We start from the raw sequence: 18,526 nt of genomic DNA, 5'->3' as shown, positions 1-18,526 counted from the left end.
TGACAGTCTAATGGCATCGACCGTGAGCACCGTTCACCTGGAATAATGTGCAGAGAGACCACAGCTCTTCCCTCTCCCAACAAGCTTCTCTTTGTCTCACATTTTAGGACAAGCTTTCGAAGATTCCTGCCACCGATATGGGAAAGTAATAAATAACATATAACTCCTGCATCATTTGCATTCATGTGTTTCAGCTGTGAGGACTCATGGTAATAACATACTATAATAGATCAGTGCAGGAAACAGGAACAGCTCTAACTTTTATTGTGTTTGTCTGATCTGTAGCTGAAATCCTCTGCAGATGCTGGTTCAGCTCTGCAGGGTCTAACCAAATACGTGCCGAGACCAGGACTGATGGAGCACAGAGTGGGTCCTTCCTGCTGTTTTTACCTGATTTATCCAGCAGAGAGGCATCATCTCACTGCTCTGTGACTTCATGGAAAGGTTCCTCTGCATACACTTCCATTTTAAAATACATGCACGTTTTACAGCATTTAAATAAAACAGAAATGAGGTAAATATGGAAACAGTTTATTTAGTTTCTCCACCACTGGTTAGTAGATTCATCAACGGTAAAGCACCCTTATTTTGAAGCATTGTCACAGTTAAAAAAATCTAAATAATCTGTGTTAGCACCAGGTGTTTAAGAGTTGGACCTATGTTTGGAACCTTTGTTTCATGTCATATCCCCACCTCTGACCCACGCATCTGCACTAACCTGCCTTTCTGTTATTTTATGTTGTTGGAAGTAAGCTGCTGAACACTTAAATTTCCCTCGGGATTAATAAAGTATCTATCTATCTATCTATCTATCTATCTATCTATCTATCTATCTATCTATCTATCTATCTATCTATCTATCTATCTATCTATCTATCTATCTATCTATCTATCTATCTATCTATCTATCTATCTATCTATCTAACTAACTAACTAACTAACTATATGTCTGCTGCTGCCATGAAATAAATTCAAAACTGTCCAAAAACTCTTCAATCTTAAACATCAGCTTGTTTGTATTCTGTGTTTATTAGCAGGTACATCATTATCATCGGTCCGTGTATATTTTGGCAATTGGATTTTCAGTTCTGAAACGGGTATTGAAAAACAAAAAAGGAGCGGTTATTTGATTTTCTTTTTAAAATAAAAGATTAAAACTGAAATACAAGGCGTTTTTCCTTTTCATGATCAAAAAGGGATATACGAATTTTTAAAAATGCTTTGATTTTCATTTTATATTTAGAATAACAAAAAAGTAAAATCAGTAAGAGACAGAAACGAAAAAAGGTCCGTTTTTTCATTTTCTGAAACCGGAAGTGGTCATCAGCAAGTGTGGAGCGAAACAGAGTACGGTGCATAGACTGGATATTATTTTTTTCATTAGTTTTCATGGTCAAAATGAGAGATCATGTGGCCGATCTTAAAATAAATTAATACTGAATTTTTTATAGATCGTTAAAGTTTTGCGAAGCCAGGGGGCGGGGCTACTGGATTGACAGTCTGGTCTGGAATGATTGACAGGTTCTATGGAGGAGGCAGCAGAGACTCTGCTCTCCTCGTTTGGATTAATTCTGATATAATAACTGTTGGTTTATTTATCGGTGGAGCAGCAGAACATTTTCCACAGACAGTTTTCCTGCCCGTTGGCTTGTTTTAACCAGTTTTCTACCTTCAGCTGATTCTACCAGCAGACACTGAAAGGACTCTGATAGTTCGGTAAGTTAATGTTTATTTTCGTATCGGTGCCGCTTTTAATGCACTTTATATGCAGCTTTAGTGTCAGATATAATGTGTGCCATGCACTCCAGATGTTGGTGGAGTTTGTTTCTCTGTGTGTTGACCAGAGAAGAGAGTTAGCATCCGGTAAATATTAGTTTTAATGTTAGCGATGCTAACCGAGCTAGCTGCTCAATGTGGCCTGATTAAAGCTAACGTAGCATTAAGCTAACGTAGCATTAATCTAACGTAGCATTAAACTAACGATGTTTGTGTTGAGTTTCATGTAAACAGCTGAAGTGTGTTGTGTTACTGTAATGTGGTACATTTAGTTGATTAAACTGTCAGTGGAGACGCTGGTTCACATTAATGTAACGTTTAGAAAACCTAAATGTGATTAAAACAGTGAGGTTAAGGTTCTATGTTGTCAGTAGTCCTGAATATCTGCTGAGTCTCTTAAGTTAAACTGGAGAAAACAGTAAATCAACTCTTTAGTTGTTAACATTGTTTAATGGCTGATTCACATGTTGTGGTACTTCTTAGTGCAGATTAGAAAAATAACCTCCCAGAATATGTCCAAAGTAATGATGAACACTACAGTTATTACATTTAAATTACAGCACAGATAAACTGGATAATAAAATCCTCTCCTCTAAAGCTAAAGTGATATAATATATATCATATATATAATTGCAATGAAACAGCAGCAACATAAGAAACGACCAAATATACAAAGGAAGTGCAGTTATTTTAATATAAAAAAGTGATCTATCAGTCAGAACATGGTGAAAGTGCAGGTAAAGTTAAATTAGCGAAACTACAGATAAGCAACGTTTCCTTTTACTTGCAGAAAAATAAAAGCCTCATATTTGCTATATATTAAAAAATCACTAAAAGCAACACTTCCACCAAGTTTGTTTTAGTTTGTTGGTATTTATAGGTGGAGCAGCCTGCACATTTTCCACAGACAGTTTTACTGTCCAGTGTCTTGTTTTAATCAGTTTTCAGTTCAGTAATTCAGTCCTTCGGCTGATTGGACCAACAGACACTGAAGGACTCCGACAGCTGGTTGGTAATAAATGATAATTTACTGATCAGTGCCGGTTTTAATGAACTTTATGTTCAACTTCAGAGTCAGATATAATGTGAGCAGTGAACCCCAGGAGTTGGTGGAGTTTATTTGTGTGTGTTGACCAGACAAGAGAGTTTGCATCCAGTGAATATTAGCTTTAATGTGAATTAGCGATGCTAACCGAGCTAGCAGAGCAGTCCTGATTAGCAGCTAAATGTAGCATCAAGCTAACGATGTTTGCGTTGTTTCCTGTCAGCAGCTGAAGTGTGTTGTGTTCCTGTAATGTGGTTCATTAAGTTCATAAAGCTGTGGCTGGTTGACGTTAATGTAACGTTCAGGAAACTTAAATGTGATTAAAACAGTAACATTAATATTCTAGTTGTCAGTAATCAGCTTTAATTTGACACTAAAACAGACTGATAGTTTTAAATGACATCAGTTTCATGAATTTGTTGAAAATTGTCTCATTTGTTGTTGTTGCTGATTCATTAAAACCAGATGATCAGTGTTGAAGACACGTTTAGTTCTAGTATCAGAAGTACAAGAAGGAAAATGGAAGTTTAGTTCTGCTACATCAAAGATTTCAGGAATAAAATAACTAAATGAGTCTTAATGCCTCAAACTTTACAATAATGAAATAATCACAGATAATAAAAATATAAATAGCAGAGAAAACCTGAGAGAATAATTTCCTGAAAAGTCTGTGAAGGAAAAGCAGCTTTTTATACTGAAAGATCAGAATCAGGTCCAACATCTGCATCTTGACAGCATCAAGTCAACCAGAAAGAAAAGAAAAAAGAAAATGACTCCTTTCTGATCACATCTGTTCTGCTGCTCACAGTCTGCTGCTGCTCACATTCTTCACATTTATAGTCCACTTTTAAAAGTTCAGCAGACAGATGCTCTGCTTTGGAGTGTGACGATGTCGTCAGTGATGTGGAGAGTGAAGTTTCCGTTTCACCCACAGCGTGCTTTAGGGCAGCCGGGTCAGACTTGATGTTTGAAATACTGACCGACAGCTCAGATTTAACTGTCTGTAGTTCTGTTTTGATGGATGTTAAACTTTCACTCAAAGCTGCCAGGAGCTGGATCTTTAAAATAACTGCCGTCTCGTTACAGAGTGAAAGTAGCAGTTCCTCCTGAAGGTCAGAGATTGCAGCATCTGAGGGCCTCTTCAAAAGAAGACGTAGTTGATGAAGGCGTTCTGGAGCAGGACCAGAAAGACCACGACCAAGCAGCCTTGAGATCTTAGGCAGCGTCTCCCTCAGGTGGGTGTCGACGGTGTTCACAGTCAGGTCTGTGGTAATCCTGTCAAAAAACAAAACAGAAAAAATCTAGATTATAAATCAACATGTAACCAAAGCACTCTGTGTATAACGCCATAGTATAGGATGTAGTTCAGAAAATGTCAAAGTATAGTATACTTTACTCAAGAATAACATAGTATGGCCTGTAGTTCATAGTACAGCATGTTGGCAAAAAAAACCCCATAGATTATTATGTGGTTCAAAAAGCGCAAAATGATAGGATGTTGCCTAAAATTGTCGTGTATGATATGTGGTTCAAAAAATGTCATAGTGCAGTATATTGTCAAAATATTATGTTATTCAAGAAAGCATCAGAGTATAATATGTCATCTAAAAAATGCCATAGAATAATATTTAATTGCACAAGTAAAAGTAAAGTATAGTATACTCATAGTATAGCATGTCACTCTAAAAACGTCATAGAAAAGTCTTTCGTCCACAAAATGTTGTTCCGTCCTGGCTGTCTGAAGTAGGTGAGGAGCAACACAAAAACAGTCCAAACGCTGGTTTCCAGAGGGTCAGATGAGTATTTATTTGAAAGAGTAAGTTTAAAACAACACAACATGTGAGGGGGTTATAAACAAATGGGTGTTAGTAAAATAAAAATAAATAAACAGAACTAAAAGTGAACTTCACGTTGACATTGATGGGCATTCCAACCAGGAACAAAGTAAAAGATAATCAGTACGAAAAAAACTCTTCCTGTTTACCTCTTAAAACCCAAAAACACACCGCAGTAGCACCTAAACTAAAACTACCAATGGGTTCCCTGTTTTCCTTTCTGAACAATTCAAAGGTCCCTCTCTATCTCCCCACACATCCACCAACCACTGGAACTCATCTCCAAAGTTCTGCTGGACCAGCTCAGCTTCCCCTCAGAAGAAGTGCCGCCACCTGCCAGATGAAGGAGCCTTTTGAGAGGCAGCTGGCATCGTGATTGGACTGTACTTTGGTCTGTTCCAATCCAGCTTCAGCTCCAGAGATGGCAGGCGGGACGAGTCAACGGAGGCCGGATGGACGAAGACATGCAGCTGAGTACAATCCAGAAAACAACAGAGGAGGAGTGTAGCAGCCAGAACAAGCAGAGTAGCATCGTATGTCTCTTAGAAAACATCATAGTATAGCCTTTGGTATGAAAAAACGCCATCATATACATCGTATATTGTACAAATAACAAGTCAAAGGAAAGAGACATACATTGTAGAATTGTAGTAATTGTGGGCTGACTGATTTACTGATTAGCAGTATTTTATTTTTTACTGATTTACGGTAATAAATACATTTAAAAATGGTGCTACTTTGGCTCTGAACCTTTATCTACCTGTGGTCGCTCTGTCTTCTGGAGTGATTTGATTGGTTATACGTCACAAATAAAACTCCTTTAACTTAACATCTGTAAACAAAACAAAAAACATATCAACAAAGTTTTCTGTTAGAGTTTGTGTTGTTCTAAGTTTAACTCCAAGATTTTACATACTTTCATTTACTGCAAATGAATATCTACTCCAAATGTCTCACTAATAATCATTATCAGCCTTAAAAACCCACAAAACACCCCTCTATACTCCACCACACTTAGTACAGTCCGGTTCCCCCTTCTATAAATCTGCTTGGAATCTTCCACTTCCTGTTTGTCAAAGTGGCCTTCTACCTGGACAGGTTTTGTTGGAGCTCATGCAACAAACATTTTAGGTAACTGCACTTTAATATGGATGGATGACACTGAATTAGAGTCTGTTTTAATGAGACTGAGTTAAGATGTGTAGCTCTGTCATTAAATAGGAAATTATTTCCCAGAATTCACAGAGAAAAGTGTGAAATGTTTGCTAGGTTAGCGTCCCACTTGTTCTTTGGCTCAGCTAAAGCTAACTCTCTCCAACTTCTGGATCTCTTGAGTTGCTTGTTGTTAAAATATCTTGCTAGAGGTGCTGAAGCTCAGAAAGTCTGAGATGTTTGTTCAGAATAAACTCATTCTCAAGTCTGATCTGAACTGTCCTCTTTTGTTTGAACTTTCCCTAAACTTAGGAGTTAATTACAGAGCAGCACATCCAGACTCAGTCTCATTTATGTAGAGATTAAACTTCAGTGTCATTCATTGATGTTAAAGTGCAGTTTTTCAAATGTTAGTTGCACATGCTCCCGACCAAACCAGTCCAGGTGGAAGACGATGTGAAGAGAAAGCTCCAGAGGATGAATATCACACATTTACGTTGGAAATAAATGTCCTTTAATTAGACATTGTCATGCAAAAGTTGGATTTCCCTTTAATGATGTTCAAATCTTTGTTGAGTGTTTTGTTGATGTTGGTTTCTAAATGTTTTCTGACACTCGGCCCCAAAGATTAAAACCTTTTACGGCTCACAAGCTACAACAATTCACACATTATCAACTATCTTTCTGACTAAACTAAGATAAAAAGTGGAAAAACTGCCTGATTCCTGCATCATGAATGTAAATCTTTTTGGTTTTTATGACAGTAAACTGAATATATTTGGGTTTGACGTTTTATAAACCAAAACAAGAAATGAATTAGTGGAGAAAACAATCAACAGGTTAATGGACAAAGAAAATGTGTTTTCCAACATATATGGCTGAATTACTCCAACATTACAAGATACATCCAATTTTAATTCAATTTTATTTATGTAACGCCAATTACAGGTCAAATAGTCTCAAGACGCTTTATTTTTATATTTTTTGTCATATTTAAAATATGACAAAGTAAGAAATTTAAAGCTCTTGACTAATCCAATTTATTATTTGGTTTTTAAGAGACTAATGGACAATTAAAATAAGTTTCTCCACTAAAACTAATAAACATGAGGTCAAATAGAAGGAAGAGTTTTAAATACTGCAGTCCCACGATGACAAGAATAAAGTTTGTCAAGAAAAAGTAAATCTGCAGGTGGATTCCATGAAAGTCCTAATAAATGATAATAAAGTGTGATACTAAAGGTTTGTGGTGCTAAAAATGTCCAAATAAAGACATGAAGTTGAACATGTGGATGGAGGTTGATAAAAGTTGACCTCCCTTCATTTCTCTGGAGCGACTCCATGGATTTTATGGATGGTGGTTAAAGACCTGCTCTTCAAGTGGTCTTCCTTGTAGTGGCTGTAAAAAGTCAGTCCATCCTGGCCGACTTCAACACCTCTTCATGATAACTGACCTCGTGGAAACTCAAGAAACTTGGGAAAACCCGTCGAGACTCGAAAAACTCGTCGAGACTCGAAAAACTCGTCGGGCGGGGGAAGGTGTGGTGGGTGGTGAGGGGAGGTGGGGGAGTAGAGGGGGGAGGCCGCCACCCACCTCCCCGCCTACTCTCCGCCCTGACTCCACCCAGACTCCGCCTTGGCTCCACCCATGTGGTCACTTGGAAACTACGATGTCAAAGGGACGACGAATTTATTTCTTTTCATCTGATCTGTAGCTCAGTGAGTTAAGGATTTGCCTGTGGAGCTGCAGGTCGCTGGTTCAAGACCAGACCCTTCTTAAGTTTTCTCAAAATTCTGACAAAGACAAAGAAAGAAAAAGGCCGGTGGCGGGTCTTGAACCGGCGACCTTCCACTTGGTAGCCCATCTTCTTATCCCCCTGAGCTACTCGCTCAGATGCTAATTATTCTTTTTTTTGCGCATTTATCATCTATTTTTTTTCGTTTTCGAGTTTTTTTTTAACTCGAGTCTCGACTCGACCGTTTTTCTCAGGAGGTTGGACTTCAGCCTTTGTGCTGGAGGGTGGAACCCTCAGTTCCAAGACTTTCCAAGCCTCCACACCTCCCGAGTCCTCAGGACCTGAGCTTTCACACAGTCTGAGGGCTGAAATTTTCTAAGTCCCACAGTAGATCTCTGTTAGATTGAACTTTCAGACAGTCCAAGGACTGATATCTTCTAAGTTCCTGAGTACTTCTCTGTTAGTTTGAACCTTCAGACAGTCTGAGGACTGAAATCTTAGAAGTTCTTGAGCAGTTCTCTGTTAGTTTGAACCTTCAGACAGTCTGAGGGCTGAAATCCTAAAAGTTCTTGAGTAGTTCTCTGTTAGTTTGAACCTTCAGACAGTCTGAGGACTGAAATTTTAAAAGTTTCTTAGTACTTCTCTGTTAGTTTGAACTTTCTGGTTAACAGAAGCCTTAAAACTTGTGACCATGAGTCTTGATTTCACATTTAGATCATCCATCTGAGTTCTTCTCAGACCTTCACCTGTGGGTTTTTTAGAAATCCTCAACAAACTTTGATTCTCTTTACTGAACAGTAAAGTTTGTGGAGATCAGAAGGTAACATTAGTTTGATCAATGCCTTCAACTACTAGTAGACTTTATCTGGAAAGCAGTTTTCTGAAATGAGTTCTTAGTAAATCTGTCCACAATCAAACCAAGAACATAGAAAGAGGAAATGTTTGAAGAAACAACTTGATGTTTTCCTTTCAGGCTAGAAAACGCTTCAAGACCTTTATCTGTTTTTGCTCTTTTTGATCCTTTTATTGTCTCTTCTGTTTAATTTGATCTTCTAAAGTTTAACTGGTGTCTTTTCAAAACTTTTGTTTTAGTTTGATTCTTCTTAAATGTTTAGTTTTGCTCTTTTCTTACCTTTTATTCTTTTCTAATGTCCGATTTGATTTCAAGATGTTTTGTCTTTTTAATGTTTAATTGTAGTTTTTTTCAAATCTTTATTGGCTTGTTTTAAAAATGTCCTTTTCTTTCCCAATGTTTAATTTTCCATTAAATCTTTAAGGTTTTTCTTTTTAAATATTTTACCACTTTTAATGTTTAATTTTCTTTTTAAATGCTTCATTGTATTTTCTGTTTAATTCCTATTTAAAGTTTTATTGTCTTTAAGATTTAATTTTCTAATTAAACATTTAATTTTTTAATTAAATGTTTTATCTTTTTAAAGGGTTAATAATCTAATTAAATGTTTTGTATTTTTCTTAAAATGTTTAATATTCTTCTTGTTTAATGGTATTTTTTGAAATGTTTAATTATCTAAAATATTTCATCTTTAATGTTTAATATTTTTGTTTAAAAACATTTGTTTAATTTCATAGTTACATGTTTTGTAGCTTCTGTTTAATTATCAAATTATATATTTTGTGTTTAATATATTTTAATTGTATTTAATGCTTAATTTTCTTTTTAAAAGTTTTATTGTATTAAATGCTTTTTTCCTTCAATTTAATTGCTTTTTTCAATGTAGTTTATTTCTTTAATCTTTTTTTTCTGTCAAGCTTTTAACCCCAACCTTAAAAATGAAACAAACCCTTAAATCACAATGAAAATACTTCTGTTGTCACAATCATGAGTTAGTCAATTATTCACTTTATCAATTCAACTTTATTTGTTTAGCACCTTTCACACAGATGACAAAACTAAACAAGCAAAGAGAAAAAACTATGCTAAAACTATGATTAAAACTCAAAAACATATTTTAAAAAAAGATTTCACATGGTAATAAAATATGTTGTTTCCAGGGGATGGAGGGAGTTTATTGAAGTCTTCTTGGGCTCACATGGGAAATCATTTAAAATATAAACTTGATATTCAGTCTAAGGAAACTGCAGAGTGACAGAAGAACCAACAATATCTCCTGTTTTCTCCTTTAATGAGTCGACTCTTCTCGTGCTTTCAGACCAAAGAACTACAGACTCTTCACAACCTGCTCAAACTCTTGGTACAGGACCTCACCACACGGGTCAAGAAGGTTTCTGTCTCATTTCTACTCTGAAGCTCACCTTCTCCTGCTCAAACTGCTGACAAATGTTTCTGCTGCTCTAAAGTCTGGTCTCCAGAACTTCCTAAAAACTCTCAAAGTCTCTTCTGCTGCAGGTTGCTTTGTAGAACTGTTCCAGAAAACCTCACTAAACCACATGGAGGGGCCTCAAGATAGTCGTCCAAATGAAACCGTACAAAAACCAAACTAGCACAACCCAAACACTAAAGTCTCCTGCAGCCTACCAGAGAACCTCTGAGAACAGAGAATCAGGACAGGAACTCTTACCTTCTGGACAACCAACGCTGGTTCTCAAACAAGAATACAGAATGTGTCTGACCAGAAACCTCTGAAGACTCACTACAGCCAAGATAAAGACACAACTCAGCTGCACCAAATCCACTAATCACTGCACACATTAGCACCATGTGCTAACTGTGGCTAAAGAACCACATTTACCAAGACAACTATCCAGTACAAAGCGCTAAAACACACCAAGAAACACATTAAAGACGATTTTACTGCTGGAAGCTGCAAGCCAACACCCTAAAGAACAAACTAAAGCAATGGAGCCAAACCCGATTCAGTGGTGAAGAGAAGCAGAGGAAATGTTTGTCTGCAGCTAAATAAAGCAGGAAGACACTGAGCTGCTCAGGTGTTCCTGATAACACCAAGCAGCCACCTGGACAGCCAATAGGAACACAGCTTCCTGGAAGTCCAGAGGGCTGGCTTAGTCAAGGAAATTTAGTTTAAAGTTGAAGCAGAAAGTTAACAAAGTTGAAAACCACCTTCTGATCCCTGAAATCTCTGAGTTTTCACACAAAGAACACCTGAACATGTCAAACTGGTTCCATAGTAGAACCATCATTGTAAAACCGTCATAGTATGGTGTGTTGCTCAAAAAACATTAGGACCCGGCTGTCTAGGGTCGCTGAGGAGCAATACAAAAACAGGACAAACACTGGTTTCCAGGGGGTTAGGAGGATATTTATTTGAAAGAGTAAGTTTATGACGGCCGGCTGGACCGAGGCTCAGTGGTGTCCTCAGACCCACGAGTCGGGGAGTCGCTGAACTTGTTGGTCCGGTTTGAAGGCCTCTGTGTGGTCCAGTAGAAGTCCATGTAGTCGGTGATGGCTTTGAACCGCAGCGACTGGCCACCATCAGGTGGACCGGCTCATCCTCGTAGGACTCCTACTGTAGCCTTGAGGGGACCATAGGAACATTCAGTAGATGTTGGAGTTCTTCCTGTCAGGCTCATGGTAGAACGGCTCTGAAGAATCTTGTACTTGTCTTATCTGGAACAATCTAACAGCCTAAACTGTTAACAGCGGTGTAAAGCAGCAAACACACAGGCATAGATTAGGACTCAAACTAGATTTATTTTAGAAAACAAATCAGCTTAGAGCCATTTGTTCACACATGTGGCTGAATAGGAGGCCGTCCAATCAGATTGGAGGTCTTCACTCTGTAGGTTGTTTGTTGGGTGAGACTCTTGGACCTCCATCAGCTGATGTGGATGTTTGATGGTCTTCCTCTCTAGTGCCAGATGATTCATCCATGAATTCAGCAGCTGCAGACTGAAATGAAGCTCATGCTGCCGTTATTGAATTCCTGTTCCAGATCAAATGTTCAGAGCTCACCTTGAATGCAGCCGTCTGCTGTCTGATAGTTTTTCTCATTGTAGTCTTCAATAAAGTCTTTTTCCTCATGTCAGGATGTGGTGAGACTCTTTCTCAGTCTCTGCAGACGTCCCTCATTGTGCATCTCCAGAGAAGAAACAGAAAAACTGATCACTGCTTCAGCATCAAAAGCTCTCCAGCACTGAGAGTGTTTTAGGAATTCATTCATTGTGTTGTGAACTTTGAAGGAGCAGAAACTTTACAGCTGCCAAAGATATGAGCTCCAATTCTGGATGTTTTGTTAAAGTTTGTCTATAATTCTATCATCATGTTCTGGAACCAGGACTCTGCAGAAGTTCCTTCAATCAGATACTTGTGTGTTTCTATTTAAGGCCTCAGGTTTGAACGTACAGCAGAGGATTAGAAAGGAGTGATTTGAATATTTAAATCAGTCCAGTAAATGTTTGGAGTAAAAATGATTAAAATTTTGATTTAGATAGATTTGTGTCAAATAATATTGTAGAGTCTCACTTAAATATATCCAAATTAATTCAGTGTATGTACATTTTATAGAATATTTGATTTCTTATTCTCAATACTGTAGAGTCTGACCCTAAATATTATAATAATGATGTAAATTTAAATAATAAATAATATTGTAGTGCAGAGTCATAATCTTTAATCAGCTAAACTTACATAATAAATATCACTGCACAATCTTAACCTGAACATTCATATTATTGAGGTAAATTTACATAAATCCTGATATTCTAGAGTCTTAACTGGAATATTTCTAACATGAATCTTTTTGTATTGTGCTGATAAACAACAATGACCCGACTTTCAGATAATATTTATTGTCTGTGATTGTGAGACTAAATTCCTCCACATTCTGAAACTTTACCTGCAGCTGCTGTAGGAATAAAAAAAAATAAAATCTGTTCATTTCCACATTATGCACCTTTATTTATTCTTAATATCTCAGACTGAATGTAGCTGGCAGTAAAAACAAACTCATCTGCTGGACTGAATTTCCCAAAATGGAAACATGGACAGAATTTAACACTCATGTATCCATGGCAACGCTAAAGTTTCTGCTTCTTACCAAAGTTCACAACACAAGTAAAGATTTTAATGTAAAACTTCAGGGATGACTGCTGACCATAAGTATTCTGATCAATACTTCATGATCAATATCAGGACAGATGTTACAATTCCAGCTGTTCCATTAGACTGCAGTTTTTCACAGAGAAATTAAAACATCACATTCCTCATAAAAACTAGATGGGACTTTTATTAAATAAAGTGTTGGTGAATAAACAGTGTAAAAAGTGCAAAGCAGCTCCATTAAATCAGGAGATGTGAGACTTCCACAGCATGGATCACCATCTGCTGTGTTGATTTATAGCTGAATGTCAGAATGAACTGAGATAGAAAAGCTGCTTTGAGCTGCAACATTACGGTCTGACAATCCAACACCATCACAGTTTTTATCTGGTTGTTTTGCTCCAACATGCTGTGAAGTTCAGTTTTTACCTGAATCAATACAGAGATTCTATTTCCAACCAAGACTGGAATAAAAATTAGAATGTTATGAGGTTATTAATGCAACTAAATGCTTTCAGGTGGAAGGATTTACTTCTAAGTTCTAATTCAAGTTTCAGTTGGAGCTCATTGTATTCACAAAGAAAAACAGCGAAACCTTCACAGCAACATTTAATAAACCTAAAGCTTCCCTGCTGGCTCATTGGTGGAGTTTGTTACTGAGCATCTGAACCTTAAATCCAGTGAGACGACCATCTTCAGTCCAGGCCAGTCAGAGAACTTCAAGACCTTCCATCAGCTGGACCAGATGTGGCATCATCTCCCTCTGAACATCTGGATGACAGGAGAAAAGACAGAATCAAACACAGATCACAGAAATACAATTTATTCACTTTCATCATTTTATGAAAGTAGCGTGAACGTTATTAAAACTTGACATCAGTAATGAAAGTAAATGTTTTTATCTCGTGTTGAAGCTAAATTTAAAGTCAATTTTAATGACAGTTTATACTGAGAGGAGTGAGAATGGAGCTTTTCTTTCCTTTTTAGAATATTCCCTCAAAATATTCTGTTTATTATTGGCTTTAGAAGCATTTTTCTTTATTTAGTTATTTTTAGATACCTCAGACTGATGCACTTTGCTGGTTTGCAGATAATTTCATGTACAATGACAACAAAGATCTACTATTATAACATATTTTGCTAAAACAAGAACTGAAACCTTCTCAACCATCTCTCAGTCTGCAAAATTCCAACTGCTACAAAGAATTATCTGATGTAGTTATTATTATAATCTTTACTGAACAAGTCCTGGAATTAATACAAATCTGTATATGGATATGATTTTCTCTGATGGAACCACTAAAACTGCATCCAATAATGTAAATCTGTTCTACACTGCACACATACTCCACTTTTATATAACTCTGGATGTCAGAATAAAGGCAGACAGATCCACCAATCAGCCACAACATTCTGACCACTGACAGCTGAAGAGAACAACATCCATCATCTTCCACAAAAGAGAAGGTCCAGGCACTCATCGTTTGCAAATATGAGGATTTTTAATGGAGGGCCAGGAACATTAAAAAGCACACCAACGCGTGTCGGCTTACGCCTTCATCAGGATGTGAATACTCACAGACAAAGAGAGCACCTAATTATAGTCAATGTCTCCAGGTGTGCAGTCACATGACTGACAGGTCTGATGTAATACCTTTGTCAAGCTCTAGATGTAGACAATGGGCACAGAGAGCAGGAGTTTACAAGAGAATACAAATTTAACAGGAAAACTCAAGATTTTACAAAAAACAAGAAAGGTCAAAATCTTCATTGAGGCCAGGGTACACTGTGGCACTGAGTTCATGTATCCAGTAAGCTTCCCTCTGCCTAAGGCGGAGGACTTTGTCACCGCCCCTTGCATCCATAGTGATAACTTCAAGTGCCAACACTTTTAGAGTAGAGTCATTACAGTCATGTATATCCATATAGTGTCTTGCCATGGGGTAGTTTTGGTTTTTTGAGCGAATGGCATTCAGAGAAGGTATCCACAGAAGCTGCTGTCTCAAGCTCACACTAGAGCGTTGTCTCTGAAGAGGACTGAACTGCTCACTCCCAAACCTAAAAATGTCCAAGCACAAAAGCCGTTTTTTGTTACACGTTACAGTAAGGAGGCTATCTTGGTCAAAAAGGTTATACAAAAAAATTGGGATATTATTGTGAGTGATCCTCTTTTAAGACAGGTGTTCCCTGAGCCCCCAGGAGTAAGTTTCCGAAGAGCTCCTACAATCAAGGACAGATTAGTTAGGAGCTATCTTCCTTCATCTAAACCCACTACATGGCTTTCCCGTCCAAAAGGGAACTTTCCTTGTGGCCACTGTAGGTATTGTGATAACTTGATAAAAACTAATACTTTTATAGATATTGGTAAGAGCAGAACTTATTTCATTAACTCTTTTGTCAACTGTCAAACAACCCATGTAGTGTACCGCCTCCAATGCCCATGTGGATGTTTTTATGTGGGGCTTACTAAAAGAAGGTTGAGGGATAGGGTGGCTGAACACTGCTATGCCATTCGCTCAAAAAACCAAAACTACCCCATGGCAAGACACTATATGGATATACATGACTGTAATGACTCTACTCTAAAAGTGTTGGCACTTGAAGTTATCACTATGGATGCAAGGGGCGGTGACAAAGTCCTCCGCCTTAGGCAGAGGGAAGCTTACTGGATACATGAACTCAGTGCCACAGTGTACCCTGGCCTCAATGAAGATTTTGACCTTTCTTGTTTTTTGTAAAATCTTGAGTTTTCCTGTTAAATTTGTATTCTCTTGTAAACTCCTGCTCTCTGTGCCCATTGTCTACATCTAGAGCTTGACAAAGGTATTACATCAGACCTGTCAGTCATGTGACTGCACACCTGGAGACATTGACTATAATTAGGTGCTCTCTTTGTCTGTGAGTATTCACATCCTGATGAAGGCGTAAGCCGACACGCGTTGGTGTGCTTTTTAATGTTCCTGGCCCTCCATTAAAAATCCTCATATTTGCAAACGATGAGTGCCTGGACCTTCTCTTTTGTGGACTATTACTATTGCCGTTTCCCATGAGCACCTTCGTATTGCAGGATACCAGAAGCTCCCTGTTATTTCTTTTCAACATCCATCATCTTGTTCTAATGCAACGTTCTGCTGGGAAACCTTGACAATCATGTGGATGTTTGACATGTACCACCACCTAAACACTGCAGGACAAACAACCCCCTAGTCTCCATGGCAACAGCAGTCCTTGATGCCAGCTGCCACCCTCAGCAGGACAAATTAAACTGCTCAGGAGTGGTCCGAGGAACACGACAGAACTAAGCTGTTCACCGGGGTTCCACACTCCCCACATCCAGATCTGATTGAGCATCTGTGGGATGGTCCAGGATCAGCCTGGTCTAGGTAGGACCCACCCTGCAACCCACAGGATCCACAGGATCCCCAGAGGTTCTGATGAACCACTGGGTCAGAGGAGTTTTAGCAGCATAAAGGGACCAACACAGTATTAGTCAGGTGGTCAGAATGTTCTACTGTTATACTGTCATGCTGATTATATGATTAGTAAATGTTACCATCAATTATAACGTCCACATTGATCAGGAAAAACACAACTATCAGTTCATTCAGAAACTGTGGGGTTAAACCTAAAAACACAGACCTCAACAGCAGTTTGTTTCAAAGCAGAACACCAGCCGGTTTTCACTAAAGAAGCTTTCAGAGCAACAATTAAATGACAGTTTTGTTCTCATTAAGTTCACAGATTCAGAGTCAGCCAAAAATAATGTAGACACGCATCAGGAAAAGAAAAACTTTTATAAATATTTCATTTCTATCAGTACTTCTATACATATAGATTCCTCTTTCTAAGTTTGATCAAATCACGATAACTCTGTGTCCTGTTATACGATATTTTCCCAACAGATGGCGCTACCCTCATGAATGGAGCATCAACAAGTGACGTCTACAACACAACAGAAATGTCTGGAAGCCAGTGGCCTCCACTTTGAGCACCTCTTGTAATTGTAGAGGCCAAAGATAACTTTTATTAATCTCATGATGTCTGAATAAATTTGGTATTGAAATATTGATGTAAGTTTTTCTTTTCCTGATGTGTGTAAACATTATTTTGGCTGACTCTGTATAATGGGTTTCTGACAGGTCACCAGGCAACATCTTTTTATAATAATGACAAACATACCTGCATTCTACAGGAGTGATTTTCCTCATGTGCAGGTAAAGATGTGTGAGGAGCTTAGAGATGACAGGAGCAGGAGTCATCCTCACTAATTCAGCTTCCACCTAGAAACAGAAAGACCACAAACAAACACACTGATACACTCTCAAACGTTCAACCTCACAGCCTCAAAATATCTGTTTAGGAAGTGTTGTGTTTCTAAATTCTGCTGAAAGCATTGACAGACATTCTCTTACAACGGTGTGTAAAAAGCAGCCTGTCCTCTGAGCTACTGAGAAATCTTCCTGAACAAAGTTTCTACATGTAAATCAGCTCAACAAAAACTAAAGCCTCAGTCAGAAATAACAGGTATCGCAAATTATAAACAACTTTCTTTGTTAATTCAGACTTTCTGCTTCAACTTCACATAAAAAGGGGAGTTTAACTCGTCAGGTGACTGAAAATGAACAGCTTTGCAGTTCTAGATCCAAAAGTAGGATGTTTCATCTCATGTTTTACTACAAATACATGCAATAATAAATATATACAATGGCTGGTTGTTAGTTTATTCACTATTAATGTCACTTTACATACTGGATTGAACTTGAGCAGTGAAAGAGAGAAAGAATTTAATGAAATTATGCAGATTCAGAGAGGTAATGCTGCACAATGTTAAGTGTGGTTTAATTCAAAGCAACTAAATGTTAAACTTCAGTGCAGCTGAACGGGTTTCAGTTAACCTTAAAGTAAAATAACTTTTTAAAAGCTAAAATACACAGCAGAGAAATACAGGTTGAGAAGTTCCTTCTAATAATGACAGACAGCTGTGCCAGCAACTAACACAGGTGTTCAGTGGTAAGTTAGCCACCTGTGTTAATTAGCCCGCTAGCTAACTTAGCCGCTTAGCTAGCTAACTTAGCCGCTTAGCGAGCCAACGCGTCCGGACCAACTGCTCAAACACGACAAAACACAACTCTTCACAAGTCGCTGACTTAACGTACAACAAAACAACGCTACAGGTTAGAAGTATTTATCTTCTTACCGTGTTTTACTCCAAAAACAAGGTCAACAGCAGCCAGATATGCTACCAGACGATAGCTAGCGCGTTGTCTGACCAATCACTGCTCTCTGGCTCCGCCCTCTGAGAATCTTCTTGTCGTTTGGTTCGACACTTGCTGATGACCACTTCCGGTCTCAGAAAATGAAAAAACTGACCTTTTTTCGTTTCTGTCTCTTACGGAGTTTATTTTTTTCCATCCATTATCTATACACCGCTTAATCCTCACTAGGGTCATGGGGGGCTGGAGTCTATCCCAGCTGACTCAGGTGAAGGCAGGGGACACCCTAGACAGGTCACCAGTCTGTCACAGGGCTACATACAGAGACAAACAATCACTCTCACATTCACACCTACGGGCAATTTAGAATGATCAATTAACCTCAGCATATTTTTGGACTGTGGGAGGAAGCCGGAGTACCCGGAGAAAACCCACGCATGCACAGGGAGAACATGCAAACTCCATGCAGAAAGATCCCGGGAAAGCCGGGACGCGAACCAGGGATCTTCTAGCTGCAAGGCGAAAGTGCTAACCACTACACCACTGTGCAGCCCTTATATATTTTTATATATATATATATATATATATATATATATATATATATATATATATATATATATATATATATATATATATATATATATATATATATATATATATATATATATATATATATATATATATATATATATATATATAAGGGCTGCACAGTGGTGTAGTGGTTAGCACTTTCGCCTTGCAGCTAGAAGATCCCTGTATGACAAATTAATTAATGTATTAATTAATTAATT

The 18,526-nt window shown here is 38.0% G+C and overlaps 1 long non-coding RNA gene across 3 annotated transcripts; it reads right to left on the bottom strand.

The window, feature by feature from the left end:
* Positions 1–9,127: 9,127 nt before the first annotated feature.
* Positions 9,128–18,264, bottom strand: LOC129349505 (uncharacterized). Of its 3 annotated transcripts, XR_008602535.1 has the most exons (4): positions 16,702–18,259; positions 11,437–13,293; positions 11,216–11,332; positions 9,128–11,114 (listed from the first exon to the last, which is right to left on the bottom strand). It is a non-coding gene; the product is annotated as an uncharacterized LOC129349505 (long non-coding RNA). The 3 variants fall into 3 exon arrangements; XR_008602533.1 differs by lacking the exon at positions 9,128–11,114 and having other exon boundaries at positions 11,125–11,332; positions 16,702–18,264; XR_008602534.1 differs by lacking the exon at positions 9,128–11,114 and having other exon boundaries at positions 11,127–11,332; positions 11,437–11,560; positions 16,702–18,194.
* Between the last annotated feature and the right edge of the window lie 262 nt (positions 18,265–18,526).

The sequence above is a fragment of the Amphiprion ocellaris genome, chromosome 8 (assembly GCF_022539595.1).
Source record: "Amphiprion ocellaris isolate individual 3 ecotype Okinawa chromosome 8, ASM2253959v1, whole genome shotgun sequence".
In the NCBI taxonomy this organism is placed as follows: Eukaryota; Metazoa; Chordata; class Actinopteri; family Pomacentridae; genus Amphiprion; species Amphiprion ocellaris.
The sequence above is the reverse complement of the archived record's forward strand: the minus strand, read 5'-3'. Positions and strand labels throughout refer to the sequence as shown.